Source organism: Bombus affinis, chromosome 15, assembly GCF_024516045.1.
Source record: "Bombus affinis isolate iyBomAffi1 chromosome 15, iyBomAffi1.2, whole genome shotgun sequence".
In the NCBI taxonomy this organism is placed as follows: domain Eukaryota; kingdom Metazoa; phylum Arthropoda; class Insecta; order Hymenoptera; family Apidae; genus Bombus; species Bombus affinis.
In genome coordinates this window covers 452,882-469,229 of record NC_066358.1, presented here as the reverse complement: position 1 = coordinate 469,229, position 16,348 = coordinate 452,882, and the positions used below count along the sequence as shown (strand labels likewise).

At 28.8% G+C, this 16,348-nt stretch overlaps 1 protein-coding gene across 8 annotated transcripts in view; it reads left to right on the top strand.

Annotated features, from left to right (window-relative positions):
• The first annotated feature begins 1,167 nt into the window (after positions 1–1,167).
• LOC126924761 (uncharacterized) overlaps positions 1,168–16,348 on the top strand; it is an 87,725-nt gene continuing 72,544 nt past the window's right edge. For 4 of the 8 annotated variants that reach the window (XM_050739575.1, XM_050739579.1, XM_050739577.1 and 1 more), the window contains exons 1-2: positions 1,168–1,432; positions 15,928–16,107. The gene's annotated coding sequence lies outside the window, so the exon portion shown is untranslated. The remainder of the gene's footprint in view (positions 1,433–15,927; positions 16,108–16,348) is intronic. The other 4 variants (XM_050739583.1, XM_050739582.1, XM_050739581.1 and 1 more) reach the window with 1 other exon arrangement.

The window sequence follows — 16,348 nt, the reverse complement described above, 5'->3', positions numbered from 1 at the left end:
GCTGGTATGGCAATAACAGTCACGATTTTTTTTATAATTCCGCATAGCATGCTTGAATGATCCTTAATGATATCTGCAAGCAGTTTTAAATTTTGTGTTACTATGTAAATCACAAAATCAATGTGAGTTTAATCAAAGTTAAAGTGTACCGGAGGTTTTCATGCAGTATTTCTGAAAATGATGAAAATAATTTCTGAAAATAATAAAGAAATGCTAACTAACATTTAGAAACTAAAATACGTAATAGGCAAAATTGATATGTATTGATATTTTGAAACACAGATATTCTTAGGATTATATTTTTAATATATTTATATTAAAGAGTGATTATTATATGTACGTATATCGATGTCTTCGTATACTCCGCATCTATTACGTGTACCACCGCTACAAATAGTCATGATTTTACATGTATATGTAATTAATTAAGTAATATTTGCATATATAATTACTTATTATTTTTCATATAATTGAACGTATACGTTTTTTACGATTTAACTATATTTATTGTCTTTACTATACTTATTTATAAATAGTATTCAAAAAATAAATTTTTATAAAAAATCTTGGAGCACTATGCTCTACGTCGTACACATACACGGTTCGTGAATATGTAATGACCACGTTCTGTTTGAGACTGTGTATATACATACATACACTATCCGTCAAAAGTTTCTGTATGTGTAAAGGACAATTAGAATTTTAGAACTTTCATTTTATTCGCATTTAGCAATTTCTGTATGTGCAAAGATATTAATATCACGTATTATTTGTAACTCGCATACAGATTTAGAATAATAAGGTTTAGATAATGTAGGTTAGAAATTAGAGGTGTAGTATTAGAAATTAGAAATTATGTACATGTATACATATAATATGGCGTTACAAGGCGTTATTATGCATACATAATAATAATAATAAATGTATATACAAAATTGTATATAAAATAAAAGTGTCAATTGCAAGTAATGTGTGCAAAATTGAAGAATCCTTTATCAGTAACATATGTATTCAACTTTTGAGCGATAGTGTATATACACACGTATTCGTGTATACACGAAGAGTCAGGTTCGAAATACGAACAACATGAGGGGTTTCTCCACTACGATTAACTTCATAGGAGTGGGGGAAGCAGCACACGATCGCATCAAGCTCGCACCATGAGTTTTCGAACGACAACGGTAGGAGGCAGGTCTCTTGTACACCTCTCTCGTCTCTTGCCAGTATTATTTTTATCGAGAAATGTTTCTTTTGCACAGTTACAAGAAATTTATACGTGAAAACAATTTTTAAGTTTCTACCGTGAAAAACTGATAAAAAGTAACGCGCGTGAGAAAAAAAACACTTATTATTGGAGTTCAAGACAGAAGATGTTGATCTGGTTTAACATAGGTCGGTGACTTGAAAAATCTTCAGGCTAGCCATCTATAAAGTAAGTCCTTTCAGATAAAGCGAATAATCTTCACTGGAACGTCTATGCGTAGAACATATACAGTGTAAAAATATACAGAGTGTGCATAATACCTATATAAAAATATAATGTAAAATAAAGTATTGGTTATAATATTTGGTGGATGACACAAATCTCTATTTAATCCGATTATGAATTTTTAAAATTCAATCTTACTCTTATTTTGTCAAAGAAGATTCTTAATGTTTTAAGAAAAATTGAACGGAAAATGATGCATACCTTTAACAACTTTTCCATATTTTGTTTTCTGAAATATTATCCGATGTTGGAAAGATACAGTTGGATAAAACATTAAACTCAGGAACTGGGTTCTACTTCTGTAGTTACATTCATAAAAACATGATATTGCATAGAAATCTGCAGTTTAGCGATAACTATTCTATTGGTCTTTTTTGTGTTTATTTACATGTGATTACTCAAGACAAGTAATTGTTTTTTCTACATATATTTTAATATTTAAAATAGTATTGTAGAAGAAATATTGAAAGAATTGGTTGATGGTTTTCACGAGTTAGTACTCTTCTGACCTCTGAAATTCGTGCATTGTTTTAGCTAGAATTGAATTGGTGTCACAAAGAAGCATTTTACCTACTGAATATTTCTTTGAATGTACCCGTAAGGCAATACACGAAAGACTTTATGACAGTATTTTGAAATAATCTGCCCAACAGCAAAATTCTTCCAGTTTATACAGTATTGAAATAAAATATTAGAAATATTATTCGTTGTATTTATGTTTCCGATACTTATTAAATTTATTGCTAAATTCATTATTTATTTATTTTTTATTCTACTGGTATTAATTTTTCGTGGTAAAATGATATATAGTATTGAAAAAGTTTAAGAGATATTGCGATATTTTCCCGTCGTTGTTGTAGTATTATTTTTGTTATCAAATTACACTTTCGGACGCAATCGATATAGGATCAGTGTCTCTACGTTGTATCGTGCGACATGTTTTGGAAGTTTAGAATGTAGGTTGGTGGGTTTTAACAATTAATTAATATTTAGGGTTCAAACTGTAAATAATTTTGCAAAAACATTTTGCAGAGGCATTTTGCAAAATGAAAGTAAGAAATATTTTGAAAGGTTTATGTACATAGTATATTTGCATAAAATAGAAAAATTAAAGAATCGGTTCCATTTTAACATTTTTAAAAATATATATTTCAAATGTTGAAGTGAATGGTTATTAATAAATTATTCTTTGAATTATTAAAATACATTTTCTGTACTTTCATATTAAAAATCAGTAGCAATATTCATATAAGTTTAAAGATCGAACTAATTACGATACTTATTGTAATTTAAATAATTATTGTATATGTAATTTGTTGGCTAATGTTCATTTTAGATTATTCGGTTACTTCTTACTAGAACATTTATTTTAAAACGGCTGCATATATAGAGTGATTCTAGATGAAAAAATAAATCGAATGTATACATAGAATAAAATTTTTTTATTTGAGACTTCGTCTTCGAGAAAGCCTAGTTTGAAAATTTATTTAGTATATATGAATTTGTGTAATTACCAACCGGGTGGGAGTAATCAATCAGCAGGAGGACATTTTACATATGAAAATAAGTGAAAAATGTACAATAAAATCTTTCTGTTTAAAGCTTCGTTTCCAAAAAGATTGAATTTGAACGTGTTTAGTTAAGAATAGGCCTGGAATTTTCAAATCTTATTTTTTTAAAGACGAAGCGCTCTATGAACAAATTTTGTACTACATTCTTTACTTATTTTCGTACGTAGAATAACCTCTTGTCGATTATTCGTTCCTGCCCAATCCGGAATTACCCATATTGAAATATGTATATTTTACAAATTTCAAACTCGATTTTTGCAAAAACGAAGTTTATTTAAATGTTCTTTCTAAAAATTTTACATTAATTTATGTCCATGTTACATATACTAAGATAGTTAAGATAACATGTACCTATATAACATTAGTAAATTTATAATCATATATTTGTTTTGTTTCATCTTACAATTATATTTCAATCATCATGTTGATTTTACGTCCTTTTTTATGATTTCTCCGCCAATTTCCATGATTAATCAAGGGTAGCGATGTTGGGTTATCACGAATCGCGAGTGCTGTAATGTAACGAACGTTAAATATAGCCGAATATAGCAAATAAACGAAACAAGGTTGACGGACGCGATGCTGAAATACTCGGTTTATTAATAAATTTTCTCCAATGTTTTCAATGTACACACATACTTGGATATGCATCTAAATGTAAAAACTACAGTGACAGTATACTACCTAATCTTATACTTAACACATTGAATGCCAGGGGAATCACCGGTGACCGACGCGCCAAGATTAGTAGAAACATATAATTTGAACAAATGTTAATAGTTATAAACATCATTATCATTAATATCGTTACTACAATGGTGTGATGAAATTAATGCAGTATAAAACACATAAAAATAGTTCTATTTATACATGAAATATAGATCCATTATGTGTACATATTGCGATGTGTCGTATTGAAAACACTCCAAACAAAGAAAGGGTGAACTAGCACAGTCTTCACAATATGTCACGACTTTTTTTACTACAGTTTTTTGTAGTTGTCTTCCTTAGCGTTTTTTAGTTTTTTTCATAACATATTTTGCAAAATCGTCGCACAATTCTAGCCTTTCCCAATGTTGCTTTTAATTCATGACGTGGTTTTCTCAGCAAGCTTTCATATGGAAAGATGGAAACCTTAATTTCGTTATCATGATATTTTGTTCATGATTTTTCCGTGTTTTACCTTAATGAGCAATAACTCTTCAATATATCGCATTTCAGCGCCACGGGGGTCACCGGTGACCTCAGTGAGATAAATCCATTGTAACATATTTCTTATAGGTAATATTTGAACATTATATATGTATCGCATATTAAAAAATTCATCGTGGCGCTACGGGCAATCCCTGAAAAACTAGCGTGGCATTCAACGTGTTAAACATTAATTTCTTTACTCAATTATTTTATATCCATCGGTTATTATAATAAATGAAAAATTTGCGAAAAAAGCTTGAAATTGTGAACGAAATGTTTATACAATTGCTTTTTGTGATTAATATATATTAATAAATATAATATGTTTATGAGTCGTAAACGATGATTCTAGTTTCAAACAAATATTTAATAGAAATTATAAAAATCTAAAAATTTATAAAGTGATACTTGAATAAATTATAAATAAATTATTATATAAAAATATTAAAATAATTACATTAAAAAAGTCGTTTGTTTTATTCTTGTTATCATATTTGTATTTTCTGTTGTTATTATCTAATTTCCAAGCAATGGAGTAAGTATTTACAGAAAATTCTATTAAGCTGATAGAAAAGCTATCGTAATTCAGGTAATGATATGCAGAATGTTACGAAACATACGCCTAAGATTTTGTGATTTTATAGCAAAATTAATCTAAAAAATATATCAGTGATTAATTATCGATACGTAATTGTTTATCTTTATTTAATACATACATATATGAAAAGAGTTGCAATACATATAGGATAATCTAATATCAGGTTGTTTCATAATAAATACTATTCTCGGTAATACTTATTTTATGGCATTAATAGCGTAATTTGTTTTAGTTAGAATACAAATTTTTATTTATAGTAAGAATCATCTGTATCCATACATTTATTATTTCGGAGCAGTTCAGTTAAGTATATATTCAAAAGGAAAAATGATCTGGAAACTGTATATTATACTTGGAAAAAAGTAAAAAATATGTATATAATTACTTTAAAAATATTATCAAATCAATGAAGATAGTAATGGATCTTGGTGTCTTAGAATTGATAAAATCGATGCTTTTTAAGCAAAACAATATACAAATAATTTGTTTATTAGAAAAGTGGCATGTTTATGCAACAACCTAATACATTTATCCATTCAATTCGTAACTTACTTTACCATATAACTATGAAACATTCGTAACAGTACTACAAATTCTCCAAAATTGTAACCAAGAAACATGAAAACTGGCCATGCCAGGGAGGGAAAATACATTGTGAAATAAATTTACTGTAAGTCATAAAAGTGTACCTGCTTATATCTTAGTATGTTCGCACGTGAACGGAACGTTATACACGTTGTTCTATCGATCTCTTACCATCCACGTCCGATAAACTCTACTTTTCACCGTCGCGACATTTGCAAATAGACAGGTCAACGTCCTGGCGTATAATTGAGAGAATTTCTTCTTTAATAATTAGCGGGCAATCCACAGCCAATGTAGATTGAAAAAAACGTGCATTTGTAACGCTTCGTTGACGACTTTTATTCTAGCCAGACTAATTTACCGCGATACACGATGCGCGTAGTATCGTTGTGTAAATGGCTATATACAAGGTCCGATCAAATAACAAGTAACAGCAAGAACGATATAATTCCTTATGTAAAAATAAGAAAAAACGATAGAATAAAATTCTTTTAATTTTCGGTGTAGTTTTCGAAAGAATCAAATTTAAAAATTTATACTTGAACATGGCTAATTCCGGACTGGTCAGGATTAAATAATCGACAAGCGGTCATTTTGCGTGTGAAAATAAATCGAAAATATACAATAAGATTTTTCCGCTTAAAGCTTCATTTTTAAGAAAATGTAGTTTGAACATGTTTCGCTAAGAATAGGCCTAGTACATGTGTATGATAAATTTTCAAATTATTTGAAATAAATTTTCAATTTATTTGAAATACAGCGTCCCAAGAAAAAATTTTATTCTACATTTTCGATTTGTTTTTGTACGTAATATGACTTCCTGTCGATTATTTAGTTTTGTTCGGTACGGAATTAGCCATGTTCAAGTATACTTGATAAATATTCAAACTCAATTTTCTCGAAAACTAAACCGAAAATTAAAAAATTTTATTTTTCTTTTTTTTTATTTTTATACAATTACATTGTGTCCGCTTTTACATGTTATTCTACCGGATCCTGTATATGTATATTACCGTTTACAAGTATAAGAATACTGAATCCCTCTCTAGGTCGGTTAAGTTACTAGAATTTAAATGACTCGGGTCTATGAATGTCTTGTTTATACAAGTTTTGAATTTAAGTAACCTGACTGCAAGCGGGCACATAACGAAAATGGATATCTAAAAAAGAAACAATTGTTTCTTTTAAATCAAAAATAATTTCATTTCACTCGAAATTAACTTCTGACATCTATATTCAATTAGGTGTTACAATTCTTATTCTAGATATTTAAAAGCTGTTCAAATAATATTATATCCTAAGTATAAGTATTTATCATAATCAGTAGGGCATAAATGCATATAGTGGTGGTGATAACTAACAATCACGTGTAATATAAAACAAGTGGGTAATATAAAAATTACCATCCCGAAAAAATTGATTATAACACTAAATTCTTTAAAAAATGTAACAATATAAATTAACCTAATATCAAAAAGCCTCAGTCACGTGTACACAATGAAATCTTCTCTTTGTCGAGTTAAACGTGTTACCTTTGAGATTCGGTACCATCTTATACTAAAGCATATACGATTCATTTTTATATGAGAGGTACCATGAAACATCGTCGGGTTATAAAAATCTTAAACGATTTTAAACTAATTTTTTTTGCATAAACTTGAAATAAAATTTGAATTTAAGTAATTCCATTAAATTTAAAAAACGGAACTTTAATATATTTATATATTTTATTTCAATACTGATATATAAACCACATAATGTCTGATTTTTTTATTCACAGTATTTTAATTAAATGGTAAAAAATAGACACATATCTGAGTATTTTTGAACAGCAGTTGGATTCCTAAATAAACCACATATATATAAACCACATAATATCTGATTTTTTTATTCACAGTATTTTAATTAAATGGTAAAAAATAGACACATATCTGAGTATTTTTGAACAGCAGTTGGATTCCTAAATATGTACTTTCATTAGTTCTTTCGAGGCAGAGAATTGTATTACGTTTGTTGATTGAGAAGTGTGAATACTGCGATTCGCGACTTTATTCCTTTAAGGTTACCGTTTTCAAGTTCATCAGTTTCTTCAGCAAGAATACATTCTTTTTTATACGCTAATGAATGCAAGTTTTGATTTTTTATAAGAAATTATTAAAATTATTAATAATAGTGTTTGTAATATCTTGTCTAAAAATAATTAATTTAAAAGATATTTGAACTAGAAGTTTGTACTTATTACGTATGTAAAATGAGAAATGACGTAGAGCTTTTTTTATATTTATGTTTTTCTTACATTTCGTAGGATAAATTCAATAAAATTAAAATATAATTTAACTTATAAAGTTAAAATAAACGGTGCAAAAATACAAGCAATTATTTTCAAACACAGATACCTGTATTTATATTTTTTATCAAGAAGGAAGAAATTACAATGTTTGTCGTCTTGAACTAATTAATTTAATTCTGACAGAATTTTTTGTACCGACCGGAGTAACGATAATATGAACAAATTCATGAAAAGATAAATAAAACACAGTGCATACGAGATTCTTCTGTACGTTTTTTAATTAGTATTCGATCAGCTGCGGTATTTGCTGCTGTCGCGTCGCTATTATTTAGCACTGCTGCAATCGACGCAGCTGTTACCATCCACGTTACTGTGTTTCCATTTATGCAGCAATTATTGCCTTCCGTAATAATACTATTACTGAATAAGTATAAGTAGGTATTGTACGTTTTATTTAATTTAGTAGTTTTATAAAGATAGTTTTATAGAGAGTAGATAATCAGACCAAACGTAAATATTACGGGCACGGCCCGTAGTACATACTACACATGTCGTGCGAACTTGGCTCGAAGGCTGTATGAGCTTTTCGGCCCAAAATTCTCGAATGTAAACCGTAGGTTAAGGGGTTAAGGATGGCGATGGTATCGCGTTGTTCACTGTGTGGGAAAATTTTTTATTTTCTATTAGGTGTCACTGATACATAGTTGTATTAGTATTCCTATAGTTGTGTATGTTTCATTGACTCGATTATGAAAAATTTTGGAGCTATTAATGGAAATGTTCTAACACTTCGAGAAAATCGTGACACGTCATATTTGCGATTAAACACTAAAGTACGGATGTTCCTGCAAATACATCTTGTAGAAAATAGATAATATGTATAGTGGAACTTAAAAATCTTATTTATTATTTTGCACATTTTGCATATTTTGTGTATTTTATATGCATTTTTTAAAGATATATATAAAAGAATACATTTTGTATCCGTTTATCGCATTTATTTTCCTGACAAATTCACCAAGTGTGAGAATAATAATAATAATTGCACTTTCATGTGTAAATATAAAATACATATAACTGTTTCAAACGATATTTAATTCGAATAATATTAAGTAAATAATATGTGCAAATAATAATTGGAAGGTTTTTATTATATGTTTCAATTATATTTTTTCATGTCAATATTTCAATTAGTTTAAAAAATACAACAATTTGTAGAAAAATTTTCTTATATTTTCTAAAAATAACACCGGTATCAAGTTATTATATATTCACAATAAAAATATACTATAGTTAATGTTTTAATAATGATACTATTATACTGCATTTCTTCTGCTTGAGTTTTCTTTTCTAGTTCAATGGCCTTAAAAAAGGAACTTAATTGGCTCAGTTTACAGCAAATAGAACTCTTAAACTAATTCGCAATTAAAAATTAACGACTAAACTAAGACCAAAACTATCGTCTATTGCCTTGGTGTCCCGTTGCACCTGTTTCCTCTTGCTCCCCTCCATACTGCTGTACTATAGTTGTTCTAGCATTTTAAAGCATTCTATATTTTACTATTAATCATTTCTTGCAATTGTTATAAGCATTAATATTGCATTGTATTGGATATTGTCCCTAGCCAAAAAAATCACATACTTGAAAGATAAAACAGCAAGATGTACATATGACAAAAGGAATTCCTAAAATACTGCTATTTCCAATTTTTAAAGTTGATCATCAGTGAAAACATATTGTATTTCCATATATATGAAGAACTTTGGAAGAACTTTGTCTTTATATTTACAAAGACTATAATTCATTCAAGCATCTGAATTCAAACAACTTTACCAGTGTGAACCTGGTGTTTACGTGTTTTGAAATATTCCTACAAGTTTCTATGATGGTTCTCATTAGTTAAGACACTCGAGTTCAGGTTACTTGTGTTCGAGTACTTAATACTACTTAATATTAATTGCGTAATTAGTACTAATACTACCTTACCAATGCGAACTTATTATTATCTTGCTTGACTTGAAATACGATCTCGAATGAAACTAAAGTTCTTTCAAATACATATGCCTTGACTTGAAAGGAATAACAGTTGCTGTACATCGTGGACCTAAATTTATGGCACAAGCGAAGTAAAAGAAGACCCTATGACTCAAAATAAGACTAAAATTAAGAATGATAAAATTACGTTGTAGGCTTTATATTTTAAAAAATCGAGTTTGAAAATTCAAATTAAATTTGAAAATTTATCGATTATATGTGTATCGGGATAATTCTTGACTTACCTGAAAAAATTTGAATCAACGTATTCAACTTATTATGTCATGTAGAAATCTCCTATCAATTGTCCACTCTTGTCTAATTAAGAACTAGTCTCAAAGTAGAGAAATTTCCAAATTCTCTGAAGTAAAGGCTCTTGCTCAATTTTGTTATTCTCAATTTCACCTTATTTCGAATCATAGACTTTCCCTGACTTTACTTATATCATAAATCTAGCGTTACAATGCATAACATACTGTTATTTCTTGTTTAATTAGTTTTATGTTTGATTTGTACAAACACAAACTTCAGGTCAAGTGATTTGGATTCGACTAATTTAACTAATACAAACGAGACATGATATACTTGACTCATTTTCAATGTCAATACGTATACATGTATATATGCATGTAGAATGTACACGTGCACCATTTTGCACGTACGTTAAGAGCATTGGTATCGATTCTCGAAACGCTGGCTCACTGGCTAGAAAGAGAAACATGCAACGTGCCGCTATTATTAGATACTGCAGACGGCGAGATTCAGGACTCCCCCCCCCCATTCATCTAACCGCGGAAGAAAACTGACGTGGATCCTCTTTCGAGAGAGGCACGTCCAGCTAACGTATCTACCTGTTTCTTGTTGCTGCGTAGTCTGGTTTCAGTTATGGACCACAGAGCAATGCAGACTTGCAAACGCGCTCTACCAGACTCGTTATACCTTCATTCCGCGGCATTATATTACCCATTCCATCCACAGCATTTCTTTCTACGAATTTACCTACAATTAAAGTTTCCGGAGCGTAATCCAACATCTGTCACCGCGCGTGAAAGCAAACGGGGCTTAATTAGCGCGACCGTGTATACACGATGCATGAAGTAGAAAACGACTCGTCGAATAATGAAATAAGTAAGATCGCTTTATTAACATTTATGAAAAAGATTTAAGAAGATAAATAATTAGGGAGATCATTATAGATAAGTCATTGGTTTATTTTATAGCACTTCTGTGTATTCCTTTAAAACACGGTTAGGTAATTTTTTTTCATAAAAATAAGAAATAGCAATATGAATAAATGAGTTGTTTCAATTACGTTATTATTTTCCTTTTACAGATAACATAAAATAACTTTATTATGTGTCAAGATCAGATTATTCATATTTTCAAATAATTTTCCAATTTAGTTAACTCTCTTAGATGAAATATGAAATGTTTTTAATTTTAATTACTTTTCAATGTAATGATATCCGTTGTCAGTATTGTTTTAATTTTAATTATCCTTGAATAATAAATGTCTGAGATGATATACATAAGACGTTGTGAGAAAATCAGTGTTTTTGACGCAATTAACAATGTTCAAACGCAAAATTTCAAATAAGATAAAAACTTATTTTATATGATAGATAAATAATAAAATAATTCTCAGAAAAATCATTTGTCCATTCAAATAAACCAACACATAATTATTTCAAAATGACATCTAATCAAATGGGATAATATATCATTTAAATAACCATTTTTAAATCATTTTCATCAAATCATCCTTAAAAATTCATTTTTCGAATGTTCTGTTTGAATAATGCCTTAGTCTTGTTTGAAATAGTAAGTACATAGACAATTCTCATTCGTATAACGACGTGTTATTTTGTCGTTGTAAAGAAGAAAAATAACAAAAGTTTTCGTTATACATATATTACATATGTAAATATGTATGTACATAACATAATAGAGTCGGGAATGAAACTAAGTGGATACGTAATGGAAATAGATATCAATGAAGTTCCATTCAGTATGGCTTCTTTACATAAAATGTAAATATTAACTTGAATTATTTATTAGATAAAACTTAAATATATAATATTAGTATTACAATGCAATGTAATAAAAATACGTTCGATTAAGCTTCATTTATACCTACGTGTACTTGTCCATTTATTTCTGTTCCCAACTGTATAATTATAATATGTATATTTATAACAATTATAATAATATTATAATATACATATATCATATTGTATAACAATAAATATATAATATAACAATAATTGAATACATGATGCTTGTATGATGATGAAAAAAGATATAGTAGCTTGTGTCAGATAATATTGAATATACATATTATCATAAGAAACTTGGAAACAAAAATTGGGAAAATATAGAACCAGATTTTGTTAAAAATTTAATATTACAAATGTCCAATAGATTGCAGGCAGTCACTCGCTGAAATGAAGAGTCATGAAATATTAATTGTAACACGGCTTATCTGACTATATTACGATAAAATGTTACCGTTATTTGAAATTTGTATAATTATAAGTTACCGAATGATATCATTAGTATTTGTTTTTATACATTTATAATCTATTCTAAATAATGTTTGCCTATATTATACATTTACATAGAATATTTAACTACATGTAATAATATAGAATATATTTTTCTTTTTAAGTTTATATTCCAATTGTTTCTCACAATGGCTTGTTTCCGCATCAACAGATTTCGGTTAAATTTTCCATATATGTAGTATCTAAATGGGTCTTAGAGGACAGGACAAGTAATGATGTTTTGATTTAATTAATAATATTCGAAGCAACGAAATGATTACAATGCTGTCGTACGTCTTATTCTCATACGCGGCTTCCGACTTCCCGATTCACACTCTTCGGCTTCTACACTCGCTCGCTCTCGCTTCTCAACTCACACTGCACTTTTGCATCCGTTCTCTCCGGCTTCTCAACTAACACTGCCTTTAACATCTCTTTGTCTTTCCCCGTCGTTAGAGACACGTGTCCCGAAATGCCCGTGGCCAGGGTCACGCAGGCCCTTTCCACGAAACTATCCACTTAAAAAGAAGACCGACGACACATTGATGTACCCGACGATGCCGCGGCTCTCGCGACATTGTTTACGATTCGGCCGATATCTTAGGCCTTTTGTCCACGATACTACATATATGTATACTGAATCTATTAACATCTATTAACAATAACTGACGTAAATTTATAAAAGGTATTGTTTAAATTTTCATTATAGGCCCATTATTATTCGCAATGAAACAATGAGCAAATCCATTAATTAGCAAAATGTTCATATTAATCCAAAAGATACTAAACAGGAAACATGTTTATAACAAAGACGATTCTTTGCGTATTCAATGCAGAAATTGTAAAATGTATGTAAAAAGCGTGAAAGCGACACATGCATTTAAACGGATAACCGGAATCGGCGATCTAATGCAGTGGAATATCTTACAGTGGAAAACTTTCTCTGCACACGTCGTGAAATCTCGTATTTCAATGTAAACTAGAAAATGTTAATAGAATCGATAAAATTATTGCCCCATTGGTGTGTTGATTATCTTTTATTACATCGAATAGGTTATTGAACTTTTTAAATATAACTTATATGTTTAATAAGATATCCGTGTACCTTTGTTTTATTTTTTATTCATTGTATTATTACATACAATTTTCTATTCTTTTCTGGAATATATTTCTATGAAAGAAATGACAATTTCTTTTTAAACTTTTATTCCAATAATGATATACGCCTAATTATTAGAAAGTATTAATCTTTTCCTAACTTTTTCATTTTATCTATTTCGCGGTATACACTACTGAAGTTAGTCTATTCAAAAAATTCACATTGAAAATTTCTAACAATAAATAACAATGAGTTATGTTACAATAATTATTTTGATTATTTGATCAATTCTGTTTTTGCACGATTTTCCTTCTCTAATCAATTTTTTTACTATCTCGTATCTGCAATTTCGCATCTGCAATTGTAAATTTGTTGGAAGTGTCTTTGATCCATTCCAGATTATACGCTTGTGAACCATAGAATCGTTACAGTTCAAATGAATTCGCTAATCAAGCTCCTCCCTTCCCCCCAGACGAAATAATAACAGAAGAAGCAGGCGACCATTTGCGTCATGAATTGATTTCGCAACAATGAGTGTAACAGCCAATATGTGATGAATTGTTTATTAACGTCGAGCTTCTGGAACGGTATAAATAAACGCATCTCGCCGGTTCTCCGCTTGTTTGAAGTTGCAATTAAAGTTCTGGCGATAATAAAGCAGACAATGCGATGCGAATGAATTTATGAATCCTCGTTCTCTTCAATTTGCCGCGCGTAGGTAATTACTTTTCGTGAAGACATATATGTACTGTTCCAGGGATACCTTTGAGTTATTAAGTCGACCTGTAGGATCATTGTATAATCAATCATAAATACAATAAATTATTATTAGTGATATATTCATAATTTATAATCATAATAGTCATAATTTAAGTAAATAGTTATAATAGTTATAATTTAGGACATAACTTAAATTATCTTAAAATTTTTAGTAGATAATTTGGTTTAGAAAATTGCTTGAGAATAAGTTTAAAAAGAGTGGAAGTATATTTAATTTTTAGTTTGTTATATCAATCTAGCGATCTTGAGAATTCTTTCTCAATAGCTTGAATAATGATTGTGTGAGAATCATATTAAATCAAATTAAATTACTTTTAGCTCTGTTTGATTTCCAGCAGTACAACTCTAAACGAATAATCAAGATGTTAATTTAATTATATTCATACACAGTGAGTACAACAAATATTTGTACATACTTTCATTTTTCAACGAAAAGATTTTTTTATCACCTTCTATATATCATTTCCATCATCAAATTTTTGTAATCATATAAAAATCTATTTCTAAATTTATCACACTCGGATCTAAACTGTCAGTATATAAATGCAATAATAAATGTAGTGGTGTACAGATACATTTTGTGACCATTGTAATTATTTCAATTTTATATATTATACAGAGTATTTGAATTCTTGTTTTTTTTTAACAACTTAGATACTTTTGCTGACATAACAAATTCTGCTAGAACAAAATTAGCTGGTTCAAAAGAAGGAACATTGCGATTCATGATTTTTTGTTCGAGATTTTAAACTGGGCGATATTATTTTATCAAACGATATGAATTTTTATTCTCTATGCAAAGTATTATTTGAAAACAATTAGTTTCAAGACAATAAGGACATAAACACAAGTATATTGCTTTGCATTTTACCTTGGCTTTCATACGTATGAGAAATTTCACAAAATTAGAGTTAAAATATCTTTTAAATCAATAGTTTTCAAATACAAGTAAATATATCAATATTTTTTTATAGGAAATAAAACCACATGTTGGTGTATAACAAAATATTTAGTCATGCTGAAAAAAATATCCTATAGCAAATCATAATATTCGTCATTTTGAACCATTTGACTTTATCTTGACATAATCTCTTGTATCGGTGAAAGTAGCTAAGATATTAAAGAATTCAAAATGGATAAAATATCGTGTATGTAAATAATTTAATTCAATATTTGTTATTGAATTTATTATTTATTATAACGAGTAATTTTAAATGTATTTTAATTATTAATAACAATAACAGGAAATGATAAGAAGAATTTATGAAAAAAAATTCTTAGTTGTTCAAAAAAAGAATTCTTTCTCTTTTTAGGTACATATATGCTTCTGTTAAAACCTTTTTCTATAGCTGCAATTCAAATATTACGATTTTATTCTTGATATTGAGTATTTTTACGATTCTTATTTCACCATTAAAACAAAATATTTCTATTTCAGCTGCTATATGTTGTAAACAAGTTTTATTCCAAAATCTGTATTAACATTTAATTTGAACAAAGAATTTTTGTACATACTTTTTAAGAATATTATTATATATCATTATTATTATTATTATTATAAATATACAAGTTATGCAATGTATTGCATATTATATTAATATACATATATTATCTTTGTAATCTTCTTTTTGCTTCGATATCATCTGATTTAAAACGAGAAAGCGATACGTCCCGGTTCGTTAAGGAATAGTGTTCTCTTCTTTCTTATTTGTCTAAACCAGACGTGTGTGTTTTAATTTACAGGATAAGGTGAAACACCGAAGTTGCCCTCTCGCTCGAGACTACCGTGACCGTATTGGATTTCTATTTCCTGTACGCAGGAGAACACACGCACATGAAGAGTGCTCTGTCCTGTTTCTACATCAAGAGGGAAATTATGAGAACGATACGGGATTTTGGAGGACGTGTGCGAGTTTAGCGAAGGTGAGCCACCGATATACAATTTTTTTTGGTCTTCTACATCTAAAACACATTTCGTAGTATACATTATTTCAATATGAATTTTTGAATATAAATTCTTAAATGCAACATAAGATATTCTTGAACTTAATGTAATTTTCGTTATTTTCTATTTGGGATCCCTTTCTACTTGGAAATTTTGTATTTGTTGTTCTGTGCATTTATGCTTTAAACAGTTTTCTAAACAATGTGAAATAATTTCATA